Raw genomic sequence first — 20,970 nt, 5'->3', positions numbered from 1 at the left:
AGGCTGCTCCAAGCCCTGTCCAACCTGGCCTTGAACACCTCCAGGGATGGGGCAGCCACAGCTTCTCTGGGCAACCTGGGCCAGGGGCTCACCACCCGCACAGTGAAAAATTTCTGCTTCAGGTCTCATCTAGATCTCCCCTTTTCCAGTTTAAGACCATTCCCCCTCGTCCCATGGCTCCCCTCCCTGATCCAGAGTCCCTCCCCAGCTTTCCTGGAGCCCCTTTAGGGACTGGAAGGGGCTCTGAGGTCTCCCCAGAGCCTTCTCTTCTCCAGGCTGAACCCCCCCAGCTCTCTCAGCCTGTCCTCACAGCAGAGGGGCTCCAGCCCTCCCAGCATCTCCGGGGCCTCCTCTGGCCCCACTCCAACAGGTCCGTGTTTTTCCTGGGCTGAGGACTCCAGAGCTGGACACAGGACTCCAGGTGGGGTCTCACAAGAGTTGAATAGAGGGGTAGTATCAAGTCATATGTCACCTCCCCTCCAGATGCTCTTCCTCCAGCAGCCTCTGTGACAGACAGTTTTTTTGGTGTCCCTTCCCATGCAAAAAGAGATCCAAGATACCTCCTCCAGGCTCTGCCACGCTGGCAGGAGTTATTTCAAGGCACTCCTCTACTCTACCAGGACAGCTCGGGGACTGCTCAGGTATCTTTCCCGTTTCTTCTGGCCTGCACTCGTGGCTTATGCTCCATTTTCAAGTCAGGCTTCACAGACACAACCTGTACCCCAGCGGATGGTCACGGCACAGAGCACCTGAGAGCCAGAGGGCATGGATGCCTGAGGCAGGAGGACTTCCCCAGCTGGACCTCACCCATGGGTCTGCAGGTACTCCAGGGGACCGCAGGTGTAAGTGATCTCCACAAAGGAGACTTTGAGCATTCCCGGTTCAGGGGAAGGGCTGGGCTGGCTCACCCGAAAGGAGAGAACCGCAGGGATTTGAGTACAGACTCATCATTAGGCATGCAAGTAACATTCTCGCAAATCAGAGCTCGGGCAACCAAATGAAAAAAGCAAATATTTGCTAGAATGAAAATGTCAAATGCTCGGCAGCTTTCCTTTTGCCTTGTTTGTTTTTGGTTTTTTGGGGTTTTTTTGTGTTGGGTTTTTTTTTTGTTGTTCACAGGGGCTTCAACCAGTCAATAACCATGTAATTCATCTTTTTTTTAATTTATTTTTTTTGGTCAGGGAGGTGGGGTCATTCTGAGGCAGCTCAAGACCAAGTTTCACTTATTTCTTCCTAAATAAAATTCAAAGCAAGGAGAAAATGGGGAAAAAGGGTTCACTGGGGAAGCATCGAACTTTTTTCTTTTTTTTTTAAAGTTAGCATTAGCTTCATTTTGGCTCCAAACATCGCTTCAAAAAGTAGAAGTCACAGCATCTCATTCCAAAAAACGCACAAAGAAGTGGTTTGATTTTTTTAAAATTGCTACTTTCTATTGTAATTTTTTGTTGAGTTCAACAAAAATAATTCCAGCTGACCCAAAACCCTATTTTTCAACAAATGCATTTATGTATGCTTGATAAAGAAAGAAAGAAAGAAAGTCAGTCTAGTTCTTTAGCCTGTATTTGTGCAAAACCACTAATTTTTAGTTGTTGGCTTTCTGCTAGAGATAATCACACTGAACAAACGGCTGAATAAATGATTCTTCTCACAGGTATATCAAAAGGGCTGACAGAAAGAACAAAAAAATAAGATGGTGTATCAGAAAAGGAAAAAAAATAAAGAGTGTATAGATCCAAACCACTAGAAATATTTATAGAAACTGAGCACCAACGTCAACGCTTGAATGCTTGTGCTACCAACCCCCTTCTTGCGTTTAGGTTTGGCATCTCCTGGCATTGCATATGTACTCCCTGTAATCCGAAAGCCTCCAAATTAAGGAGCCTAATTTTATCTGGAAGAGCTTGGAGCAACCTCCAGAACAAGCGCCCTTCGCTCGGAGCTGGCGTTTGCGTTTCTTTCTGGCCGAGAGGAGCGTTAGTCCCCTGGGTAACCCGGCTGAAAGGCCTGGGGGACGGCTGCTTCATTTCCTCATTAAATAATTCTGACTCATGAACACATCAGAAAACTTGCTTTGTGGTCTTTGACAGTTTACCTCTATAAAGGCAAACTTTGTCCAAGAAATCATTTTCTGCAGATCACTCAGGCGGCATTAGTCACGTTGGTCCCTTCCCTCCCAGCCTCGCAGAGACAGCGCCGGTAATTTGTATTATTTTCATTGCCTTCCCCCGTACCCTCATCTGTCTTGACCGAGCGAACTTGCAACTTTATCTCATCTTCCTGCAGCGGCGGATCAAGACAGAACTGCTTGTCCCGGCCAAGAGGAATGGGCTTAAACAAAATTTCCATCTTTTTCTCTTGCAGACAAGCTAAATGCCACTAATACCCCACTTTGGGCTGGCTCTCGGCCTTCAGATGGGTCTGACCAACAAGGAATAATGGGCATAAGGACACAATTGGAAGGTCAAACCTTATTGATTATATTTATCTCTGTTGCTTTTATTTATATAACTCTGACTGGCCTCTCCTTCCCTTCAGATTTTTTTTTTTTTTTTAAAAACCAGCCAAACTACCTACCCCCATCCCTCATGCCCACACACCTCTCCGAGCCACGTGCAAAGCACAGCACTGAAAAAAAGATGGATATGATAAAGATGCTCTGAAAGTTAATCTTAAAGTTGCTCGACCTTGCACACTTCTGGGCGCAGAAGCACATACCTTTTCGAGTTACGTCCTGGGGTGAGAAACCAGTTTTTGAGGAACTTTTCCACGCAAGAGAGTAATGTTCTAAATACCTAATATTTCCTCCCCCGCCTCCAAACCCTAGCATAATTCTAGGAAATCTGTACATTTATATCTGGCTGCTTAGCAGGGAAATGCTCTTTCTGAGCCACATCCACTGTATATTTTCTCCTGACATAAATATGAATTAAGGTTATGGCCCGGTATGATCTTCCCAGGAAAAAGTGTAGATTACATCGATGTGACCCATTAAAGCAATCTTAAATACCCACTGATGGTTCATTATTGCAAGTTACTTTCCTTCCTGATGTAGAATTTATTCAATATATTGGAGAAGAAGAAAAAAAAAAAAAGTCTCCAGGAAGGCATTGCCTGTGCACTGCATTAATAAAAAGGGACAACACAAGGGATGGGCTTGACAAGTTGGAAGAGGAGTCTCCATTTCCCCAACTCTGCTGGATGAATTAAGACACACCCCCTGGAGGGCACGTAGGCCAATGGGAAAACTTTAATTAGCAAAATTCAGAAGGAGCAAGGACATCCTTATCCCATGCAATAACAGATCATGCTGTGTGAAATATGAGAAAACACGGGGAAAATGTTATGCCTGCTTGCAAATGCTTGGGAACGCAAGAATTCCGAGGGCTAAGCCATCTCCTGGTGTGTGTAGTAAATACAGCAGCCTGGGAGTGGTGGGTAATCGCTTATGGCATCACCTACAGTGCCTTTATGGGGTGATACAGGTCAGAGGATAGGTGGCTGGGGAAAGGACCCATGCCCCAGCAGCGGAGGGACTTCCCAAACACAAGGGGACGGTGGCTCATACCTAACACCAAAGCCCGAATTAGCTGACAGGGTTATGGACACTTTTATAATAGCTTTGACCCGCTGCAAGGCAAGAAACGGCCCGTTGAGTTGCAAGTTGGATTTCGGTGCAGAAGAGGGGGCGGAGGGCTCCCCAAAGCATCACCACTCGCTCCTTCCCCATCCCCTGACAGAAGGCAGCTGTGGGGCTCTTCCAGCTCCGGGAAGATGGGACTCCACAAGCCCTAAGAAAAGCCTCTCTCCTTTTATCTGACACTTTGCCTCTGCAACCTGAAGCTGAGTTTATAAACATTTTGCCATGAGTAAAGTCTAGAGGGATTTTTTTTTGTTCTTTGCACCTATACAATTCATTTTAAAAAAAAAAAACCAACCAAACTCTGTCTGGAGAAAGAGCAGCTTGTGCTACGGAAAGAAAAACTGCTCAGACCCAAGGCTGAGAGAACACAGAGGCTTACCGGCTTTTCTCCCTTGCAGACAGCACAGCGCAGAAGGTGGGCATCCAAGAGCGGATTGCTGGCAGTAGGACCCAAGCTATGCCGGCTCACCATCCTATGAACGGTCCCACCAAAGGCTCATTTCGGCTAACCTTCAGTTCGTGCCACGATGTGCCCAGGAGCCCTTGGTGCCCGTGAAGACCAGCGCAGGGGAATAGCGGGGGGAGCTGTGAGTTTGCTACTGGGTTCTGTTGCGGTGCAAAGTTCTGAGGCATCAACCAAGGTCCAGCAAACCTTAAAGGGCCAAGAAAAGTTGGGTGCTGACCGCAGGGGATCAGAGGAACCCTGCACCCCTCCCACACCCCCTCCCATCTCCTTTGCCTTCAACCAGGAAAGTCAAGGCAGCAAACAGCGCTGCTGACTCAGCACGGGAATCCCCTGCTCCCCATTCACAGCCTGGCCCATCGCCTTGTCCATTGCAGCAGGTTTATGGTCCCCTATGCTCCCTGGATCCACGGACCTCCCAAAGGCAACCCCCTTTTCCAGGCATCCCTGCATCCATAGGGTTAGGAGTGAGAGGGGCTGCCAGAGCCTTTTCCCAGCTGGGATGGTGTCTTCTCCTAACAGGATGGCCCTTGCACACTAAAACCTGCTCCAAAGGGCCAAGAGGCTCCTGTGGGTGCCTCTCGTGCTACGTACAGCAGGGGGTCCCTAGGGAAGAGCACCTTGAAGCATTCGGAGGAGGCCGGGCAGCTCACGGGCTGCAGCTGCAAGGTGAGACACGGCACATCTTCCATTCTCTTAATTCATAGTATTGACAAAACATAAAATATTAACGCTGGAGAAGACAGGGTTCTCTTTAAAGAGATTGATTCGCAAAGGTTGGGAGCGGGTCCTTCGCCGTGCAGAACAGGTCAGGCAAAAAGTCTTCAGCATCAGGTGGAGGGGTTTGAGCCAGGCAGCAAGGATTGCCTTCTCCCTCCTTGCCCTGCGAGCTCCACCTGGCAGGGGCTCTGCATGGTGCCTGCCCGGAGGCTTCACAGGCTCCAGGAACATTCTGGGGCCTCGTGATGTCATCTCCTCCCACCAGCCCATAGCAGGTGGTCCTCTGCAGGCCAACCTGCCAACACCTCCCTCGCAGGGGGCCCAAAATGACACCATGTGGCTCAGCCTCCACCACCTTCTCCAGGTCCCTGGCGCTGCTGGGAGCACAAGAGCCTGGAGCCAACCCCGTGCCATCACGCTCCTTCTCCCCGCCACCACCCACCAGCAAGCAGGGGACACCTGCCTGGGGGAAAGAGTAGAGGGGAGCCAAGACCAAAGTGAAGCCTACCTTTTTTTCCCCAAAAAAATTTCCAGTTGGGTCAGCTGCTTTACACGCTCGAACTTCCTTCCAATTTTCTCTGTTCTTCATGCATCTAATTAATGATTCAGATCATTAATATTTCTGGAGCAGAAATTCTCTTCCCACCTATAAAGTGGCCGTGCCAACTCTTCGCCCTAATTTTAAACAACATATTTTGTTTAAACTTCCCGCAGAGAAAACAGCTTGAGACCAGACTTTTCTGTCTCTTCACAAAACGATTATTCAGAACACTATCAGCGAATCTTAACGTACCTTCATCTGCAAGGAGGATTTCTCCCAACGCTGCTACACAGTCCACCCACCTCTAGATGCACACAGGACCACAATCAATACATGTTAATTAAGCCGTAGCCCACTCCAATTAGAATTATAGGATCTGAAGGACAGACATTTATTTTTGTCAGTAAATTAATTTAAGCATTCATTAATTTTAACTTTAATTTTTAAATTATATATCACTTTAATGATAAATAATTCCTCTCATTACAGAGGAAACATATGGAAGAGAAAGATAAAATGGGAGAGACTTGGACCCAGCGAGGAATATGTTCTCCGGCACTTCCTTCTCTTTCGGCACATCAGCAACCCCATTTATGTCAGCAAACTGGGCTCTTTTGAAAATTTGGCTGGCGAGTGCAGTGCTGAAATAAGAACAGAGATTCTTTGAGTATCTCACCTCCTTCTCTGCTGGGAACATGAAAGCTTGGCTGTGAAATCTCAGTGTTTTAGAATAGCTGCAACTTTGTACATGCTACCAAAATAAACACTTTTCTACGGAAATAAAAATATTACTGTGTTAACACTTTTTTTAATTTATATAGAACAGGGCAGGTTGATTTACAACGTAACCCTTTCCGCACATATCCCAGGCAGAGCACACTGATTTTTCAAGTTAGGTTTGTGCGGAGCATCCTGCACTCAGAGTTAAACCCTGCCTAATTTGGGTATGGCAGTTAATTAAACACAGAACAGACCAGCGATGTTTTGGGCCTTCTTTCCCCAGCAGATGCTGTGTGGCAAATGATCCCTGCTGGTCCAAAGAAGGGTTCTAACCCTCAACATCTTCATCCCAAAGGACTGCCTAAGTGCTCACCTATCGGTGTCCATCACACACCTGCCGTAAATCTTCTCTGCCCCACCTCAGCACACAACTAAGCAAACATCCCGAAGTCTTTTCCTTCTGTAGGAAGCAGAACGTAGAGTGTCTGGCACCCTAAAACACTCTCTCCGAGATCACAAGCTCTCCATCCCGCCAAGCACATCGGCGCGGCGCTTCCCGTAGCCGGGATGCGGTATAAATAGCAGCGCTGCACACCGAGACTCCTCCACACTGACGCACCGTACCCTGCCCGGGACTTGGCAGATGCCAAAAAATCAAAATAGATTAAGTGAATAAATTATTCAATGGAGAGAGTGCCATTACTCCTCAAGCACTGTGCTGGACTGGTAATAATTGATCAACTTCACAGCCGACGGTGGCAAACAAATAGCAAAAGAGAATTGTTCAGTGAATAGACTATCTGACAAAAAAGCGCTAGAAAAGCATCAGGGTCTCAGCCTCCGGGGAGCTTTAGACCTGCAGTGCAATACTGTCTCTTCTTACCATATTTTTTCCCTTGGAAACAACTACTTAGCCCTCTTCCCAGCCCGGTTTTTCAGCTATCATCATAAACTTCGGCTGTTGCCTTTTTAGGACACCACATCTGTTACAAACTCCTAGGAAAGAGGGAGAAAAAGTCTCTCCCCAAGCCCCGTTGCAGAGGGCTCAGTGCAAGCGCGACACGCAGGCACCGTTCCTACACACACCACATCTCCTGCCTTTGATCCAAGCCGGCAGCACCAAGGCAGGGAAGAGCCAGTGGCACAGCCCGGCCAGGACCTCCAGAAATAACCCAGGATTCCCAAAAGCCAGACAAGGCACGACTACTCGCACGCACATTAAGCGGAACAGTGTCCCAGCTTTCTCAAGAGTCAAAATTCACTTCTTCCAGCTCCTCCACCTCTTGACATCTCCTGTCTCGCACTGTGTCACTCTCCCACAGTGACAAAACTAACTGTATTCCCCCCTCAAGATCCATACCCTTCCCTCCCCCTGGAGAGCCCTCCCTAGGGCGGGGGTGGTTTTGCTGGAGCCAAAGGGATTCTCCTGCAAGGAGGAGCCCCGCTGCCTGCACTTCCACGTGCCAGTATAAAAGCAAGCAGGAGACAAGCTGGTGCTTTGAGCAGACGGAGGGGCAGAGCAGCAGCTTGGAAAACCTCTTCAGCAGGATCTACATTACAGACAAGGTTCAGTCAAAAGGGGAACGGGGCAGTGAAAGAGGAAACTATGCAAAAATATTACTTTACTGGCAATTTTGTCTTTCCTTAACCACTGCAGACATTTGAGCATTAAAAAAAAAAAAAAAAAAAAACACCTTTCCCACCATTTATCTATTAGCTCTTCTTCCATCCAGCTGTGCTGCTGAATTCCCGTATTTACTGACATCAGTGCATGTTGCTATAGAGATAATTAATTAATGCAACATAATAAAGTCAGCAGTTTTACTACTTTGCAGGTTAAAGCAGGACTGGCAATAGAGTGGGGAAGACAGAAAGCCTTATTTCTGAAAAGCAGTATTTTTAACAATCCTCCAAGCACTGAAAGAGAGACTTGGGCCTGAAAATCATTTCCACAGTGCGTGAAATGTGCTACATTTGGTATAATCACTGTCATTAGGAGCCCAGAGAAGAATTAGCAAAACAGCAATAAAGATGAACGAAGGCTCAACCGAACAACTGCAGGTGGAGGAACGAGTTCCCCAAAAATCCAGCAAAACTCTTCCTCTCAACCTGGCAAAAGTGCAGCAGCTCACCCATTCTTTGGCCAAAGCTGCTGCAAGCTGCGATGTCCTGGTGGCTAAACCCAAACGCACAGGGCCTTTTCCAAGAGCCCTCCAACGCTGGCCACTCCAAAAGTCACCTACGGGTCTCTGTCTTCTACAGAAGAGACTCTGAAGGCAGGTCCCCTCCTTGTGGGACCTTCTGAGCAAGCCCATGATGAGAAGGGGGTTGAGACAACCTCTTTGCAGCCCAGCAGACCTGATGCTGTGCTCAGCCATGAGCCAGTGGCCATCCCAGCTGCTCACCAAAGCCCGATTTCCCTGCCTGTGACAGGCACAGGCACCCGAGGAGGCAGGAGGTGAGACCAGACTCTTTCACCTCTCTCATTCGGAGCTGCCTCCTGACAGTCAGGTTGACATTTACAGCTGACGAGGACACCAGTGACTTGTCAACGTGTCCAAACAAGACAACTCTTTGATGAGAGCTACAACTGCACCCAGGAGCTTGCCTTCCTACCAAGAACTAGGCCAAATTCTAAAAAAAAAAAAAAAAAAAACACAAAAGAAAAAGGATGCTGTGGAGCACTCAAGTAGGTGCCACACTTGCAGTTTGGTCTAACTCCACCCCTTTTATTAATTTAGAAAATTAAAATCAATCCCCTTTTCAAGTGAGGCGTTATTTTATTATTTGTCCTGTACTAATTAGAATCTTTTTATATACTTTTCAGTTCAGGGTCTCTGCCTTCTGAGGTTAGAGAGAAGAAAGCAGCACGGATGAAATTAGGTCACTTAACCCTCAGGATGCTGCCATTCCACAGCAAAGGTTGCTCTGCATGCAAGGAAGCAAAGGGGAAATGCTTTAAGAGAAAGACACATGCAGAATAAATGAGCGTAAGACTGTTTTGGGACAAAAGTGACATCATCAAGCAACATTTGCCTTCCATAACACCATGAAGGTTTTGTCACATTGTGATATTTTCATGGCAAGCTGCAGTGTCAAGCCTTCCCTGAAGACACCTAGACTTCTCGGAGAACTGCCCAGTGAAAAAACAACGATCCGAATTAATAAAAAAGACCATTTAGTAGAAAAAACGGAAGGCTAAAATTCTGTCGCCCAATTTATAAGCCATCTCCCACAATACACTATTTCAATAAAAGCACGGAAAAGCGTGCAGCTTTTATGTCGCATTCATGTACGACAGAGCTGAGGAAAATTAGAACAAAAAAAAAATACCCAAGCGTTAAATGCGTTACGATCTGTTCGGAGTTTTCGGCATCAGCTACCAATTCTTTACAGGCTCAGCTACTTTCAATAGGATAAATTGCACCGAGTCATTAAAATCCAGAGCTTATTGCGTACCATCTGCAGGCAGAGCTAGTTTCTCTATTCCCCAGTCAGAGCTGCTTTCCTGGCAGGCTGCTGCTTTGACCTGTTGCAAGACTTCTTCGCGTCTGTCTGCGACGCCCTCCCCAAGGAGATGGGTCCACCTTAAGGGGTCAGTTTAGCTGCGGGAAGAGAGTGGCCGAAATCTGTTAGGCAATTTTCACCAGGCAGTTTGAATGACAACATCCAAGTGACCGACATATTTGCTCGATCCGCAACAAAAAGCAGAGCAAAACCCCACTATTGCAACGACCAGCTGCTGCTGCATAGGTTTGTAGCTGGAATAAAGAGAGAACACGTTTTTCCTAAACCCAGACGACAACCCAGCCCAGCTAGCAGCAGCAAGAAATCATCTATGGTGAGAGTAACAATGGGCAATTTAGCTTGATTATATCCTTGCACATCTTCCTATTTATAACGGTTTGCATTATTTTGAATGCAAACTGGTGGTTTGGGTTTTTTTTCCTGTGCATCAGCTCTCGCTACCAAAAGTTGTCATTAGCTCCTGATTAAAAGAGGCTTTAAATAAAGAGTGGAAACAAGCCCAAACAAAGAAGTGCTGCTGCATCCCAGTCCTGTTGTATCAGACTGACTGCTGCAAATGTCAGGTTTATTTACTCTTTGGAGTCCACTAAGCTTTTCTCTTGTAGCAGAGGTAAAACTGGGAATACGGGGCCAGATGGGAGAAAAGAACAAGAGAAGAAAAGAGAAGAGGTAAATAAATAAGCAACCATGTGGCCCATGTGTCCAGGAGGGTCCCGGTAACTCATACCAACAACATACATGCAAGTTTGTCCACAGACGCAGCAAACAAATTAAATAAGCTTCACCAGTGAGAGCCTGACCTTTTCCGTCTTCCCCCCAGCAGAAATCAAGCTCCTACGGGGACCAAAAGGGGAGCTGGAAATAGCAAGGATAATAAAGTCAGTCATCAGAAGCAGAAAAGACTGAAGGGAAAAGACAGGCAGGTGAAAGGACAACCTCAAGAAAACCTGAAATATTGCAAGTCATCCTCTATTGCCAAAATACCATGAGACATCATCTATCCCGCTAAAATATCGGCGGCGGAGGACGTGAGCAGGTGAGGCAAGGAGCTCCATTTCGATGCTGAGAGACGGAGCCAGCTCTGCTTTGTACATTAAACGGATCATTTTGGCACACGTTTGCTGCGTACGTTTTAGCAGAACAGAACTCCCCTCCAGCAAGGTGCAGGCAGACACCAAACAAGATTACTCTGAGTTTACCGGTCTTGATGGCATCCGGATCACAGGAAACAGCACCGATTATTTCTAGTCCTAACCCCAGTGACGGCCGAGCCACAGCCTTTAGGGGATACCTGCACCGCACAGCCACAGCACATTCCTCTGGCTGATGGAGAACCCAGACCCACGCCAAGCTGGTCGACCACACCAGCACAGGGCACTGCCTGGGTTATTTAGCCCCTGCTTAATTAGCCAGGATGAGCACCACTGGGAGATGACACAGCAGGACCTGAGCATGGGATGACACACTGCTCTACATGGTTAGTTCAGTCTCCAGCAGGTACCAGTTTTAAAGACGCATCTTTTTAGTCAAGATGACGGGAGAGGGGACCAAGGGGACTCTCCAGCCCTGCATCTTCCCTGGCTGTACATACAGAATCACAGAATGGATTGGGTTGGAAGGGACATTAAAGATCACCCAGTGCCACCCCCTGCCCTGGACAGGGACACCTCCCACCAGACCAGGCTGCTCCAAGCCCCGTCCAACCTGGCCTTGAACACCTCCAGGGATGGGGCAGCCACAGCTTCTCTGGGCAACCTGGGCCAGGGGCTCACCACCCTCACAGCAAACAATTTCTGCCTCAGATCTCATCTAAATCTCCCCTCTTCCAGCATAAAACCATTCCCCCTCGTCCCATGGCTCCCCTCCCTGATCCAGAGTCCCTCCCCAGCTTTCCTGAAGCCCCTTTAGGGACTGGAAGGGGCTCAAAGGTCTCCCCGGAGCCTTCTCCAGGGAAGGTTAAGGGCTTGCTGGTGAGCAAAAACACTGCTCAGAAGAGCTCACAGCTGCTCTCTCAAACCCCACAGCTGAGTCCACACAAGCACACCACTCCAGATTGCCTTCCCATCCCGTGCAGCACAGGTACTCATCCCTTGTCCAACCTTTGAGCACGGGAAAAGCTAACTTCAATAAATGCAAAGCAATTCCATTCGATTCCACCTTTTAAATGCAACACTTAATTAACTCTACTGGGGCTTCCTTCGCTCTAACTGCTTGTGTTTCCATGCCAGCGAGGTTAGGAAAACACTTTCTCCCTTTGCACAGAGGGGCCCTGCCTTTCCCTCCCAGCTTCGTGCTGGCATTACATTAAGCAGAGCCTGGGCCCTCAGGCGCACCCAGCCCGGCCCCAAACAGAAAGAGCTTCTCCTTCCGAAACCTGCGACCAGATGGCAGGTCTTTTACTCCTCTAGCTGACCCTCGCTGGGACTCCGACCCAGTATCTTGGCAAGGCTCCGGTACTCAAGTAGAAGAGGAGAAACCAAGCTGTCACCCCACTAGATCCAACATTTAGAGTCAGTAATGCTAAACTCTCCAAAAACAGAGAAAAAGAAAGAAAAGCAAAGGTGGGGGCGGAGGGAGAACAACCAAAACCAGATGTTTCTAAGCAGCTGGCATCTCCGTTTCTCCCAAGATGCTGATGAACGCAAACTCTGCGGCTTGACAGACCCCCATCGGCCGCCCTCTTCCTGCTAACAGAGAATTCAAATCAGCCCTGCTGGATTTAATCATCTTCTCCCCTTAAATAATAAACTAGGGGGAGGAGAGGGAAAGGATTTATTCATGTCACTAACTGTCAAAAAAAATGTTTACTGTGCTAAAATAACCCGGGCTGCTGAACTGCAGGAAGAAAAAAATAAAATAAAATTAAAAAAAAGAAAAGACCCAGGGGAGAGGAAACTGAGAACAACAGCTCTGCACACAAGGGGCACGGACATGCCCAGGTAGACGCCGAGATGGGACGTACGTGAGGTCTTCCAGCAGACATTCATGAGGAAACGTGATGAAAGCAGAGCAGTGGGGAAGACAGGAGGGGGGAGAGCCTTGGTTGGCTTTGCTCAGCTGTTTGAGCTGAGATCTGATTCTTGGGCAGAGCTGAGAACATACTTTTTTTTTTTTTTTTTTTTAAGAGCAGCTTTGTGGGACTGGCACCAAACCCCAGCACCAGCTCGAGAGTTTGCACAGCAGCTCCCCCAGCCCTGGCCTCCTGCCCACCGCGGTAGCAGACCACCCTCTCCAAAACTCTTCAGAGAGGAAAAAAAGAGAGATCAGGAACGGGACTGCAAGGTGCTCCTCCTGCCAGAGAAAGGTCAGGGGATGCAGGAGGCCCTGGAAGAAACTGCAAAAACTCAATGTACCAGGAAAAACACAGACTTTGGAACATTCCTGAAACACATCTCCGGCTTTGTCACACAAGGCATGAAGTGCAAGAGCTCCCCGCAACAGGGCATGTGACGGGCCTGTAACACAAACTGGCAGGAGGCCATCAAGGGCTATTAAACACCAAGTTAGAGATTAACTTCCAGCTCAGGAAGCCCTGAAGCTGCAAAATACCACAGACTGGGAGGGAGCATGACAGAAAGGAGCACAGGGTCTTTCTGAGGCAGGTCATCAGATCTTGCTTCTCACTGGAGACCCACCAGGGAATCCAGCACAGCCAAGGTTTGGTGCCTGCTGTAGATAGAACAGCTGATGGCCACGTGCCACTGGTGCAGGGGCTGGAGCAGTCCCAAGGAGCTTGTCTCCTTGGCGGGGGGAACCCATGGAGGACTATACCCACCCATATCTGGGACCCCTTCACCACCTGCAGAAGGTAGCTGGGGGCCAGCACAGAGGAGACCCAACCTGACCTACACTAAACATCCCATCCTTCAACCCACCCAAGTGATGGCATTACAGCTGCGCACAGAAGAAAGGATCACTTTGCTGCGGCAGGGCCCTCGAGGCACCCCTTCCAGCGTGGACATCTCATACCCCTTCCAGGATGAAGACGGACTTGTAGTGAAAATATCCCAGCCACCCCCGCAATTCATTTCAGTCTTCTCATGCAATCCAACCTGCCTCCTCCCTCTCCCACAAGCTTCCATCCTTTTATACTGGTGCTCACAGCTGGAATCCTGTACAGATCTATCTTTTGGTGCTTTGAGCACGTTCCCAACCTTTTGGATCTCTCCTGTGCTGTAGCCGCTATTTCTCAGCCTGGGAGACACTCTGCTGGTGGGATCCAACAGCACAGCAAAGGCGCAGGGGGAGCCAAAACAGTGGCCCACTTCTCCGGTTTGAGGTTTAGAGACAACAGCCACCTGCAGAAAAGAGTCTACAGGAGAATTAGCCACCAACAGCACAGCCAGTTCCTGATTTTCCTCCCATCCTCGCACACCCTCAGGCTGCCCAGCATATCCGGGAAAGCGAGGCCTCTCTAGATAAATCACTGCAAAGCCACGGTGAGGACAACCTTATCATGGGTAATATTGATACAGCTGAATCCTTACTGGAAAACAAATTGTTTTCCGCTATAGACTGTGCCTTTCATCGCAGTCCTTACGGGACAAGCGATGGAGCGCGATTCCCTCCTGTCAGAATTAAATCAGGACGCCTATTATAAGGAAATGAACTCAACTGCTGCACAATATCCTTTGATATTCCAGCTTCGTGATCCGGAGGTGGTTGGATGGCCACGATTTAGTAAGAGCCAGACGGCAGGCTGGCCACCCGCTGCTCAGGCTACCTGCGGACCACCAGGACGTCAGGCACGCAGGATGCTCCGGCCGGCTGCGTGCACAGGCATATCGAGAGCAAGCGCGAGAACCAGGAACCACGGAGAAGCAATTACTCTGTGACAACGGATGCCTCAAAACTTATTCCAGCAGCAGGACGTCATTCCAGCTCCACCTGCAGGAATTTCTGCCGGTGAGAAAGCCTGGAAGGTTAGGTGGGAAAGGTATTGCTCAGGGAGGGGAGGGAAGCGAGCAGGCTGAGGCTGGTGGGGAGAAGCAGGCTACAGGTTAGAGAAGCAGGGAAGGTGGTGAGCCTTGGGGCTGTGCAAAAACGCAATTAAACAGCGTGGAGAGTCAAGGGGTTTGGGTTCCTTGGTATAATCCCACAGGAAATGCTGCATGCAGCTTCTCAAGAGCGCCTTCTAGCAACCTTCATGAATTCTCTGCTCCATCCCATACTCCCTCTGTGTTCAGTATCTCTGCACGGCTCGGCAGCTGAAGTTTCCAGAAGGAACATTTGCTGACACTGAATTTTACAGGAATATTACAGAACATTTGCGAAACAAAATCTGAATTGACAGAAGGGGAAATTCATTACACAAATGCTATTCCTAAAAAAGTTACTCCTCTAAATCAGGAAACAGACAATTGGTATGTCCTTGCAAAATTATCCACCTCTTTAATTACAGGTTTTAAATACCAGGAACTTACTGTGCTTTGGAATTTCCAGACAAAAAAAACCATCGTCTGGCAAATAATCACAAACGGGAGCATGAGAAAACTGTGCTCACCTCCAAAACATTTCACCCGGAGAAAGTGAACAAAATTCATCACATAAATTGAGCCACGCAGCAAACACCCTGACAATGGTCTAGAGAAACAAAATTCCTGCAGGAAGGGCTCACCCGGCTCTCCTGCCCGCCTGGAGCTACCTTCCCTTATTTCCCAATGGAGGAGAAACCAAACTGGGATTCGCTGCCCCATAGGAATGGCTTCTGTGGGAGGCTCCTTCCCACGGCACAAGAAGAGGAGCGCGGCTCCTGGAGAAGCACGTTTCCATGGCAGAGCCGCAGATCAGAGGCAGCAGAAAAGCCTTTGGCTTGGAACTGGAGACAAAACCCAGAGAGGTACGTGCACAACCCATGGTGAGGGTACAGGCGAATTAAAGTCTCCATGAAGCAACCTGACACAATTTGGGCCCCAAGCTCAGGCTAAAAGAAGTAGCGACCCAGCCAGTTTCATAAGTAACCCATCCTACTAAACTGGGAACACTGTTAAGAGGTAAAAAAAAAAAAAGACCTTCAGCGCTTTCCCACCAAAAGCAAAACCCTCAAACTTACTAGATTCCAGGGGGAAACAATGATGAGGACTTCAAATCTGCATAATTTTAAAAAAAATATATTTAAATGTTACCCATACAACACCAACAGCAACAAGGAAACGTATCAGCACATTATGGCTCAGGGAAGAAAACCCTGCAGATAAAAGACAGCAAAGCGGGACCTCAAGCACGAGAGGCAGGAGAGTTCACAGCACGGATCGCCAGTCCCACAGCGAGCGTGAGGCATGGAGAGGGGCAGCAAACGAGCTACACGCAAGAAACGAAGACAACTGTGACCTTGAGCTGAGAACACATTTATAATAGATCTATAAAGATGCCAATCTCCTATTTATACAGTGGATAAATACCTGTGCAGCTACCCAGGAAGCCATGCATAAAAATTCTGCACCAAGCTCCTGAGAAAACCCCATGCCGGAGACCTCTCTGCTCCCAGCTCTGTATCAATCCACTGCAAAGCTGCACTAAATGCCTCTTTTTCTGCCCCACAGCTAACAATACAAGGCCTAAAATTGTATTTTATCTGAATTATCATCATTTTCTGGGCCTGGCTTTACTTATGTGGACTATCACAGAAGAATAAAAAGAGAAAAGTCCCGTACGGTTTATTCAAATGCTGGAAACGTCTCATAGCCTTGGTTGTTCCAGGGTGATTTTCTTGCATCTCTCTTCAAACAGAAAAACAGCACGGGAAGAACTAGAGTGGCAGCCGGACTGACTAAGAAAAACGTTTGGTAGAAAAGCAAAAAAGACTGAGAGCCAGTGTTAGTACACACTGCGCAAAACCCATACCATCCTCTGCATGAACTGCCCTAAATTGAATTGTTTTTACCAGCTTTGTAAACCAAATTTAGGCTTGTAGGAAACTCCAGAGAATACTGGTGATTCAGAGCTGGAAATGAGCCTTTTACCTTATACTGGCTTTGCAGGGGTCTCAGAGAGAAAGCAACAGCAGCAAGAACACATATAACATTAACGCACGTGCCTGTGCATCCCCATTGCAGGGACAGCCTGAATGAGAGTCCCACAGGTGCCACCACCACAGGTTGTCCCCAGTGCTGGTCTTTGAAAGAGGAGGGAGATGCACCTTCCTCTTTCCGCTCTGGAAACAACCAACCGTTTGGGCGTCCCCACGAAGAGAAGGCGGAGAAACACAGAGCGCTAATGTTAACATTTTCCCTCTGGTGCCAATACACCAACAGATTGCTATTATCCTCCTGAAGTAATGAAATGCCCTCTGAGAAGCCAGGATTGACGTAGTCTCAGCCCAAAAGGCCAAGCTCCAGACCAAACAGTACTTGTGGAAATTAAGGCCCGGGTTGAGATAGCTTAAATTTCCTCGGGGAACCTGTGCCAAACCACTTCTGTTAGACAGACACCTCCAAACGCCCTTGAAAAGCCAACAGGGAGCACCAGGCATGGACACGAGCCCAAACTCAAGCGGTTTGTGTTTCATACTCCTGCCGTCCCAGCTTCCGGCTTGCTCCATGGTGCTTTCTCTTCTCCGACCCTCGGGAAGCTCCCTCCTGCTGCAGCGCTGCCCGCGGCCACCAGGACCCTACTCTGAAACACGACAAAACAAACAACGTGCTTTGACAAAGCATCAGCTCAGGTCCCTGAATACCTTTTATAACACCCACCTTTCAACTACCACACTACATCTATCCCTTTAGTGCTTCAGGAGCATCGACAGGTGATAGATACCAAGAAAAAAAGGCGCAAAAGGCACTTTGCAAGGGCAGAAGCAGTTCTAGGAAAGCTGCCTGGGGAAAGCAACCCAGCCCAATGCCCAAGAACCCACCTGCGCCCTGCTCGGCTCCGGCTTGGTTCCCCATGGATGGGTTCAGCAGAGCTGTAGATGTCTGCCAGAGCAGCAGCTCCCAAACTCCCGTCACCCTCCCGGGGCTACCCCATCCAGATGAGCACACACCATTATGAAAAATCCATTAAAACCAGCAGGAATGGAGAAGAAGGTGTAATTCCATCCAGTGTTAAACTTCTCCATTCCAAGGCACATGTCTTTTTTTTTTTTTTTTTTTTTTGGATCGGTACCTTTTGCCTGTGAGCAATGATAAAGCTACTGATTAAACTTTAAAGGGGGACTATCTTTGAACCAGAGGAGAGGCACAGCAGGGAAGAGATGCATTATTTAAAGGAGGGTTTGTGTTTTCCATCCCAGCAGCCACCATGGGATTGCCAGGCAAAGCACGGTACTACAGAGTCAAAATCCAAGTGCCCCAAGATGAACGTTACGTGGTAATGTATGCTTAAATAATCCATTTATTACATCTTCTGATTGTAACTTTAACAAGGCACAAGTTTTACAGCTAATATTTTGGAGAACTGCAACATATTTTTTTTATGGCATGCCAAGAATTCACGGGAGAATGAGTCTCACCTAAGTTTACTTCTTCCATCAGGGGTCTAAAGAGATTTTTCACATAAAATTACCTATCACATGGTGCCTATAAAAAGATGCAGCTGTAAACGTCCCAGTTTCAACCCCACAGCTGAAAGTTAGTATCACAAGGAGAGAAAAAAGAAAAAAAAAAAAAAACAAAACATATTCCTCCAGCAAAATGGCTAACTGCAATAGATTTTACACCTGCCTGGAAAGCTCTTCCTTCAATGTCGTGTTATCACCTACGCTCCAGCCCCCTGACAGATGCTCGAGTGGGGTTGTGCCGTCGATGTGCTCTGCCAGAGAGGCACTGCGTGTGTTTGCCTATCAGTTAAAGTCAACGTTTCTCACTTCTTTTTATTTTTTTTTAATCAAAGAAGAATTAACCTTTGGGGGGAGGGGAAAAAAAAAAAACACCAAAAACATGCATGGAACATCTCCTGCAGTGTTGACATAATAGTTTTCATTTGCAAGCAAATGAAAGTTGAACTTAAACGTCAAATATTCATTTATCAGCATTAACCTGGCTTCCCCTCCCCTCTTTGCTCTCATGAGCTTTTTCTTTGCTTGGTTTTAAGTGGGCTCATGACTCTATGTGTAAAGCTGTTTTGTTCCTTTCGCTTTGAGAACCGTTCCCCAGACTACTCCCTGAACTCCTCTGACCCACTAGTTGTCCCCTGTGTCAGGGTTGCCTGTTCTAGGCAAAATTATATATTAAAAAAAAAAAATAGAAATCAGACTTTCAAAAAGGCTCCCATTCAGGGAAATCCATTATCATTAATGGCAAGCCTCCCAGAATCTGGTCTTCATTTCTTTTTCATTTTAAAATGTCAATGCGTGTTGTCAGAATGCAATTGTTTTCCTTAATCATCCACAGCAGTGAAGTAGAAAGTACTCATCTTTGTGGTGAAGAAAAGTCGCTTGCTTTATTCATACCACACTCAATTTCGAGAGGACGCTTTCCAGGCTGGTTCTGCCCTCAAGAATCGCAGCTTATACACTCATCTGCTGCACGAGCCTGTGTGAGCGATGGAGATCCTTCCACCGGGAAACCAAGGTTTCTTGGCTAGGTGTTGCCACTGAAGGAAAGGCAGGGTATGAGGATGCCTGTTAGAAAGTGCCAGAGAAGCCTCGAGGAAAAGGCAGCCGGAAAACTGGGCGTCCTCTTACTTTAGAGCTTGGCAACTGGAAAAAGAGTCTGGGCATTGTTGGTGTCTCTGTTTTCATCAAAGCCAGAAAGGCAAACTGCAGAACATCATTCTGCTCCATTATCGCTTCTGGAGAGTTGTTCCTCGGTGCAACGAAACGACTACATACAATCGTCTCAGTTCGGTAATAGTTGTTTTTTCTACGCCCCCCCTCCCCCAGCAATCACGACGAGAAGCTGCTGAAAAGTGCGGGCAATAGACTTCTTAAAGAGCTGTTGACAACTCCCAGGAAACTTTTACATTTCGAATGCATTCTGCCCACATCTCCGATATTTTCTGTGGTTCTTAAGTTCCTCAATTTAGCACACAAAGCTATTTGCATGAAAATAGCATCTTGAGAGTTTCTTATGGAAGATTTACAATGCCTTTCTTTAAAAAAAAAAAATAACCACATAATTGTGGAATTATGTGTTGAACATCTCAGGTAGCTGGGGTAAGAGGAGAATGAAGCGCAAAACTGATTGCAAACATTTTTCTTTCATTTTAGATCCCATCAAGTTCTCATTCTCCAGCTGCCACTCACAATGATACTCCTGGATACATTAATCTAGTACCATTATCATTCTCTAAAGGCAAGGAGCGCTTTTATTAAAGCAAAGACAAATTAATGTAATGGTTTGACTGTCTGTGTTTCTAAAAATACACGTAGACTTCCTCTTGACCTGCAGGTAAGCAAATTCTGTATTGATATATTCTTTGACTAAGCCCACTCCCCAAAGAAATATAAAATATCCCATCTGGTAAGCACCCCTTTCCCAAAGTCCTAGAGAAATGCCTGGAACCTACGATGCATTTGGCGGGTCGGCAGAGTGTTAGCTGAGAGATGAAATCTGTTTCCATGTGAGACGGTCCCACACAACTCCACCAGCCTATAAACTCTACCAGGATGGTGGTTTGCAGTGGAGAAGCGTCATGCGAGCAAGGAGATCATCTTTCAGGTAGCCAGCAACCATCTCAGGTAAGGACATTGCACTTCCAATCAGCATCTGAAGTTGCACGCGACAGTAAACAGGTAGCATTTCAACACGCTCCAGAGAGGAGAAAAAAGCAATATGTTTACCAGATTTTATACTTGCTGTCATTTCGGAGTGTGTTGCAAGGGCAGCCTCACAGAGAGGTCACTCCCAGTGCTGGACGCTGGGATAAGCAAGGACGAGTCACAGCTGGCAGCCAGCCTGGGCCCTAGTGCCTATGCAGTGGCTTTGGACAATGGAAGCTCCTGGACTCTTCCGGACTCAACATTTTCTCAGGTTGCCCACAAAGACACGGGGCTGGAGCCAACAACTTGGTCCTGCCAGCCCCACCTGCCTAGATCTAAAAGCAAGGGTTTTCTGGCCACACCTATGTCACAAAAATGATTGCACTGATCAATCAAGTAGCTGCATCAGGCAGTTGAAACAGCAGAACCAAAGGAGAAATACCAACGACATGCCTTTGCTGCAAACTCCAGCAAAGACAACTAGGATCATTTCGCTATGCTCGGCTCTGTCACCGCCAGCGGGTGGGTGAACCGACTGCAGCCTCTTGGGTGGCGTCAGAGCAGTTACAGGAGGCGAGAGGAGGGTGATGTAGTTTACCTAGCTGCAGTCTGTCTACCTTTTATCACCCATGAAGCAGATGATGATGTTATTCCAAGTGCCCGTGACTCACAGAATCACAACAGCGGATTTCCGCAAGAACGCCAAGGAAGAGAAAGGC

General features: G+C 47.6%; 1 protein-coding gene across 1 annotated transcript in view; it reads left to right on the top strand.

Moving 5' to 3' along the window:
• PCBD1 (pterin-4 alpha-carbinolamine dehydratase 1) overlaps window positions 1-20,970 on the top strand; it is a 213,649-nt gene that overhangs the window by 166,417 nt on the left and 26,262 nt on the right. The gene's annotated exons all lie outside the window — the stretch shown is intronic.

The sequence above is a fragment of the Rissa tridactyla genome, chromosome 6 (genome assembly GCF_028500815.1).
Source record: "Rissa tridactyla isolate bRisTri1 chromosome 6, bRisTri1.patW.cur.20221130, whole genome shotgun sequence".
NCBI lineage: Eukaryota > Metazoa > Chordata > Aves > Charadriiformes > Laridae > Rissa > Rissa tridactyla.
This window is presented reverse-complemented; position numbering and strand designations above follow the sequence as displayed.